Source organism: Solanum dulcamara, chromosome 5, assembly GCF_947179165.1.
Source record: "Solanum dulcamara chromosome 5, daSolDulc1.2, whole genome shotgun sequence".
NCBI lineage: Eukaryota > Viridiplantae > Streptophyta > Magnoliopsida > Solanales > Solanaceae > Solanum > Solanum dulcamara.
Genome location: NC_077241.1, coordinates 70,812,470 through 70,819,836, shown reverse-complemented (window position 1 = coordinate 70,819,836; position 7,367 = coordinate 70,812,470).

The window sequence follows — 7,367 nt, the reverse complement described above, 5'->3', positions numbered from 1 at the left end:
AAAGAACATCTAGCTATTTGAGCAGATTCACTATCTTGAAATGTCCTGAACGTCCGCTTTATGGGCAGAAGTTAGAACTAGCCTAATGAACAACATACTAAGTTCTAACTTTTGCCTATAAACAAACTTTTGAGATCAATTTGGTAGATTCATTGTCTCAAAAAAAACACTTCTTATGAACAAAAATTAGAACTTTTTGAAGCAGACACTAGTTCAAAAAAAATAATAGAACGCAACAAAAAAATAATGACCACCCCTTGTAAAGATCATTTTTGTAATACTCTTCGCATAAGGAACAAAATATCAAGATTAGCATCTTAAAGCCATTTATGAACTTGATCCAAATCCAAGCCTAAGCTCAAAATATGCCTAATAGGATGACTCTTTTAGACCTCTAATCTTTAATTAGGAAAAACTTAGATGTCTACTATAATTTGGAGGGGAAGAAGGTAAGAAATAGATTGATGAGGACTACATGATGCAAGAAAATTAAAATGATCTAACCTATACCATAAAAAAGAGTTACGGCTAAAATTGTCATATTGATTCTCGAATAGTCATGTAGTGTCAATTTATATAGTCAATTGTTGCCAAATTGAATTGTATATAACTCTTTTTACCATAACCATTCAAATCAATTATAATCAATCACTTGAAGCAATGCTAATAATACACAACTATTTTTTGGAAACATAAAAAATTGATCCATTTAGCTAATTATAGCTGGATCACCAATTTAAGTAGGTGTAAAAGCTTGGCAATCTCACTCTAATAGCAACTCATGAATTGAAAAATAAAATCTGAAGAATGCTTGAGACTTACTAGAATGGAAAAAATTTAAAATCGATGATTATTCTAAATCGAAATCACTTAAAAACATCAAATTTGAGCTACACGTCTTCTTAAATAATTTATAGCACTATTAGCATGAGAGTGTATATACGATATTTTTTTATTATATAATTTACACTAGTAAACCTATTTGAATGTGAAAAAGATGAATATAAGTTGCAAAATATTTTGAAAATTAGACCATGGGGGTCATGGTGAGTAAGTTACATTTACTGATTTTGATTGCTTTGATTTTTCTGTTGCTACAGTGAAATATTTTGAAAATTAGACCATGGGGGTCATGCTGAGTAAGTTACATTTACTGATTTTGATTGCTTTGATTTTCCTGTTGCTACAGTGAAATATTTTGAAAATTAGACCATGAGGGTCATGGTGAGTAAGTTACATTTACTGATTTTGATTGCTTTGATTTTCCTGTTGCTACAGTGAAATATTTTGAAAATTAGACCTTGGGGGTCATGGTGAGTAAGTTACATTTACTGATTTTGATTGCTTTGATTTTCCTGTTGCTACAGTGAAATATTTTGAAAATTAGACCATGTGGGGTCATGGAGCAAAATGATGCACTGTAGCAACAGGAAAATCAAAGCAATCAAAATCAGTAAATGTAACTTAGAGTCCGTTTGGATTGACTTTAAGTTGGTCAAAATCAACTTAAAGCCCCTTTTTAGCTTTTGGACGTGTTTGCCTAATGCTGACTTTAAGCCATAAAGTTCTTAAAGTCAGTCAAAAATGAAAAGTTAGGATTCCTAACTTTTTTTTTCAAAAGTGCTTAAAGTCATTTTCTTTGACCATGGAAATTACTTTTATATCCCTTATATTTTAACTAAATTCTCCAACTATCTTTTTTTATTCTTTTAACCCTAAAATTCACATCATAAGCACTTTTATCCAAACACTCAACTGCTTATTTATAAAAATAACTTTCAGCACTTCAAAGTTCTAAAAGCACTTCATACATAAAAGTTACTTTTTTAAGCCAATCCAAACGGGCTCTTACTCACTTTGTTATAATTTATTTTTAATTATTATACTAGTAATTATATCAGAAAAATATTATAAGTATAATAATGTTTAATACTAACTATATCAGTAATATTATGAATGTCACGATCCAAAATGGGTCGTGAGTGGCACCCACACTTAACCTCCTAGGTGGGAGAACCAACGATACAAACCTCAACTAATAAATATGAGAATAACGCGGAAGCTCAATTAAATACGTTTTCCCAAAACCTGAAAGTCATCACATGAAGGACATCTAAATTCTAAAACTAAGTCTGGAAATATCAAACACCAGAATAAACAAATAACAAAATGTGTCCGAAAACTAAAGACACCATGCCATATCCGAGAGAATCCATCACGAGCTAGAAGGATAGCTCACCCTGAAATCTTCTGAATTGGAGACTGACTAGAGTTGAGGTCGAGTCAAAGTCGATGGAACACTCGTTGCACTCCACAAAATAAAACAAAGAAAGATACAAGTAGGGGTTAGTACAGGATAGCATGTACTGAGTAGGTATCATCGGCCGACTCAAAATATGAATCAATATGCAATAAGTAATAGCGGAAAATCAACCGTAACACTTAACAGGTGGCAACCAACAAGATCAAGATCAAGTGACAACACAATGAATAATTTCATACCAATCAACAATATCAAGACCACACCTAAGGACTCAAGCCTTCACATCACACTCTTTTGGACAATGAGTTATTGGAGATTGGGTAGTAGTAAGTCGTTTTAATTTGTTTTCCTTTAATATTATCGTGCCGGAACGTGACACCCGATCCAAATATACCGTGTTGGAACGTGACACCCGATCTAAATATATCGTGTTGGAACATGATACCCGATCCAAATATATCGTGTCAGAACGTGACACCCGATCCAAATATAATTAATTTATCATTCTTCATGATTACATTCCACTTCATTAACAATATTTCATCAAGCCTTCTTTATTCAAGGCACCATTTTTGATTGGGCAAGTTCAAGATTATGGATTTCATGGCCTCGAGATTTCAGATCAATCACAATAATATATCAACCATCCAAACCACAACAATTAAATGCATAGTAAATTTTACACATTCTTCAATGAATATCAATTACTATTAAGAGTCTATCTATGATATAGAATAAAAACCATAACTTACCTTAACCGAAGAACCGAAGTAAAGCAAGCTAATCTACCAATGTTTTTCCCCTTCTTCAATGCCTCAGACCAATCTCAATTTATCAAATATATAATATTTATAAGTAAACTAATCCGTAAACACCAATATTATATATGTGTTTAACTTAGCCCCAATAACTCACCCAATTCTATAAACACGTTCTTAATCTTGATGGCACTTAACATGTCAACTCCCATATTTTATGAATTACAAAACTAGGGTTAAACCTCAATTAAATTAAATAATTACTTTAAAACTTGAGCCTCTCATAACGCTTTCAAATGATCAAAATATGTTCAAATACATAATCTTCATAAGAATACGAATCCAATGACACTCATATAGCTATATTTATTTTCGAATAAAAAATTGGGTCAAAAAGTCATCACGAGTCATTGAAGTCAAATCTAAAATTTTCTTTTCGATTATATTCACTCATGATAAAATAAATTCACATGTCAAATTTCAGCTAAAACGGATCGTTATTCGACTCCCAAATCAAGATTTTATGTGAAGAACTCTAGGGTCATATTTTCTTATTTTAGCATTATTTCTCCACCAATATACCCTAAAAATATGTTCATAATCGCATAAAAATTTAATGAAAAGGATGAGAATAATTACCTTGATGTTTTGGAATGAAAATCCTTATTTTTCTCTTCTCCTTTATTTTTTTTCCCCCTTTCTTTTCTTTCTTCCTCTGTATTTTTTTCCTCCTAGTTTCTGCGTTCTGTTCTTGTCCTGTTCTCTTCCTTTTTTTTTTCTTTCTTTTTGCTCCAACTAATTATGTATACAAATTTATAAACCCTATCCTTTTCCTTTAATAATTGATATAGAGTATTAATTAAATTAACACTTTAATCCACTAATTAAATAAATTATTGAAGTTTTCCCCTCAACTAAATAACCATAATTATCGAAAAGTCTAAAATACCAAATTAAAAATTTACGGAATGAGTCATTTATGAAATAAAAAGTTATATTTCTCAAAGCGACATAATGGGTCGTTACAATGAATATAACGATGTTTATTACTTTCTCCATTTATTTTTATTTGTCCAATATTTTAAAAATAGATTTACACTTTTACTTGTCAGTTTTAACATATCAAGAAAAGACAATTATTTTTTCATATTTTACCTTCAACACTAATTACTTATTCCTCAAATTATTTCTCAAGATTTAAGATTATACATTAATTAATATGAATATTGTGATAAAATATTTATTAATCATTATTGATTTGTTTTTTAAAGAAATATACAAATTTAAAGTGGATAAGTAAAAATGAAAGAAGAGAGTAGGAGTTATAAAGAAAAGGGTGACAAGAGAGAAAAATTACTAATCACCAATAAAATCATCATTTATGCTGGTGGACAAAATCATTCTCGGATAGTGAGATAAAAGATAAAAAAAATAAAAAATTGTTGAACAATTATATTTGTTACCTAATTTTCCGTTGGTTGGGGGATTAAATACAGATTAGATAAGGAAATTTGTTTTAACGGCTAAAAAATGTAAATTGAGTAATTAAGAATATGCAAATACTTTTGGAATGTTACACAGTTATATTTTTAGCCTAAAATATATCACTTAATTGTTTTTTTGTACTTGAAAGTTCTATAAGACCTAATCTAACATGACAAACTAGAAATAAATGTCCAAATACTCTCATTTCATCTACAATATTTTTAGGCTGAATACATAAAGAATGACTCATATAAAAAAAATGACTTACTAAAAGTTTTCAATATAAAAAATAGTTGGACAATTGAACAAATATTATTTATCTATAGTCTTTTTGGAATATTCAAATGTCATAAGACATGCAAATATTATTCATTTTATAGCTTTCTTTCAATTTATAGATATAAATAAAATAAATAAAAAACACAATTTCTTGTATCATCGATCCATCCCTCATCCTGCAAATGAAGATCAAATCAAATTAAAAACAGTGTCACACATATGTAAAATTTAATGATGTAGAGTTTTTCGGTTAGCACAATTGTCTAATATGAATAGCAACAAAATTTCACAAAAAAAAAATATCAAATCATTTCTATTATGTAGGAGAGTAGAGAAAAGACAAGGGCAGTTTAGTAAATTCATCCTTTTTTCCAGAGAAATTGTGTTCTATTATAATCTTTCTTCTTAATTGGTACTTGCTAGATTACATTCCTCTTCCACATCACTTTTTTCTTCTTTCGCTATCCTATTTTCGATTCGAATCTTTTCTAACGATATCCAATTATAGGTGTTCTTACTCGATTATTATGTTGATCTCAATCTCTTTTCATTTCAAATTTGCTCTTGCAAATATATCATTTTACTGTTCTTTTTCTTTTTCTCTAAACATTTCATCCTCAACAATTTTAAATGTTAAAATATTCTAATAAAAAAACTCTTGATTGAATAAAGCTTGTAAATTTCATTTCATATTTTGTGTATATTATTAACTAATGAATTTGTTCGCGCTTTGTGCGATAGTATATATAGGGTGATCTAAATATTCAGATTATTTTAAAAGAAAATTAATCAATATATAGTAGAGATAACATTTCTAAATATTCAGAAAAACATTAGTTTCATAGATTGATTAAATTATACATATAAATATTTTTCATCGGAGTTAGAGTTCAAAAATATAAGTTCATTCTAATCTTAGTAAATTATGTAGTGAAGAAATAATTTATATTGACACTATAAAATATATTTTTGTAAATATTCGATGAAATATATGTTATGAATAATTGTTGCATACTTTTTTTCACCTCTATATTCTGTAACTATACTTTGATGATTCTCGATTATAAAATTGAGTGCTATCTCTTATATTTGACTTTTTAGTTATTTTTACAGAAAGTTAAAATTATGTAATTCTATAGTTTTTCTTATTTTAGATGTCAAATATAAAAAGGACAACAGAAGATTGAAAAGTTGTTAAAAAAAATAAAAAAAGGAAATTCGTATAATGTTTAAATGCACATTTCTAATTCCTTTCCTTTTCTATGTTTTATTTCATCATTTGTTTTAGATTTTCCTTTTTCTTTTCTTTTTTGTTATCTTTTATTTTCCTTTTTTTTATCTCTTTCTATTCAATTTATTTATGAGAAAATAGTCAAATAATCCCTAATCTATTGCCGGATTTTCAACAACACACTTATACTTCACGAGAGTTCTAGTACCCCTTAAATAGTCCAGAAGGATAATAGGACTATCGTGATGTATAAGTGTGTAATTGAAAGACAATAGATTAAAGGATCATTTGGCTATTTTCTCATTTATTTACTCTTCATTTTCTACCTTAATCATTATGCTACAACCCGGTGCTTATTCCTCCCCTTGTTTGCAACTACTATACAAAAATATATTTTCTATTTCAATCTTTCTTAAAATTTTCTCATTTACGTTAATAACTCTTCATAACATTTCAATATCCCACATATCCTTAAATAACCCTTCATGATAGAGTTCAACTTAACGAAGATTCTAAGGCCGGCTTCTCATCTTCGAATTTATGACTTATGACTTATGGTTTCAATTAGAGAAATTATATTTTATTTAATTTTTTTAGATCTTTGGATAATTTTTATTGACATGGAAGGGTCAATCCATACCGGTACTATTCTTTCCATTTATTTTCATGATTTAAAGGTTTGTATATTTGAATTATTTCATCCACTTCAATTTTTATTTTACAAGTTCATTAAACTAATCAATATTTGTTCACTATAAAAATTATTTAGGAAGAGATATATATCTTTAGATAAAAATTATGTTGCCTAAATGATAATGAAATCACATATATATAGAGAGAGAAACAAATTGAGATTTGAGAAATTTACATGAGGTGGTTAACATCTTCCTCTAATAAGCAGGGGACAAACTATTATATTCATACAAAAATAATTCGTCGTTATTGACATATATATCTTGTGCTTCTTTACTCATATTTTATACCCTCTCCCAAGTAAAATATGTATCTATCATAGACCTTTAGACTCTTTGTAACGGTTGTAACTTCTAGTAATGATCTTTGGCTCTCCGCTAACATATTTATTCTCCATTAATAATGAATTTTGGATATTTATAAAAAATGAATGAAAAGGGCAAAAAACAAAAATGAGAAAATAAAATAGAAAATTAAGGAAAAAGTTTAAAATTCTGAGATAAAAGATAAATAGTAATGTTGCCTAATGAGACATGCCACCTCACTTTTTTAATATCCAGCTTTGTTATTATGTAAAGATATAGATATAGAGAGCTTATTTTTTTGGCTAAATTTCGTAGCAGAATCTTCCTTTTTGTTACATTATATCACCCTTTGT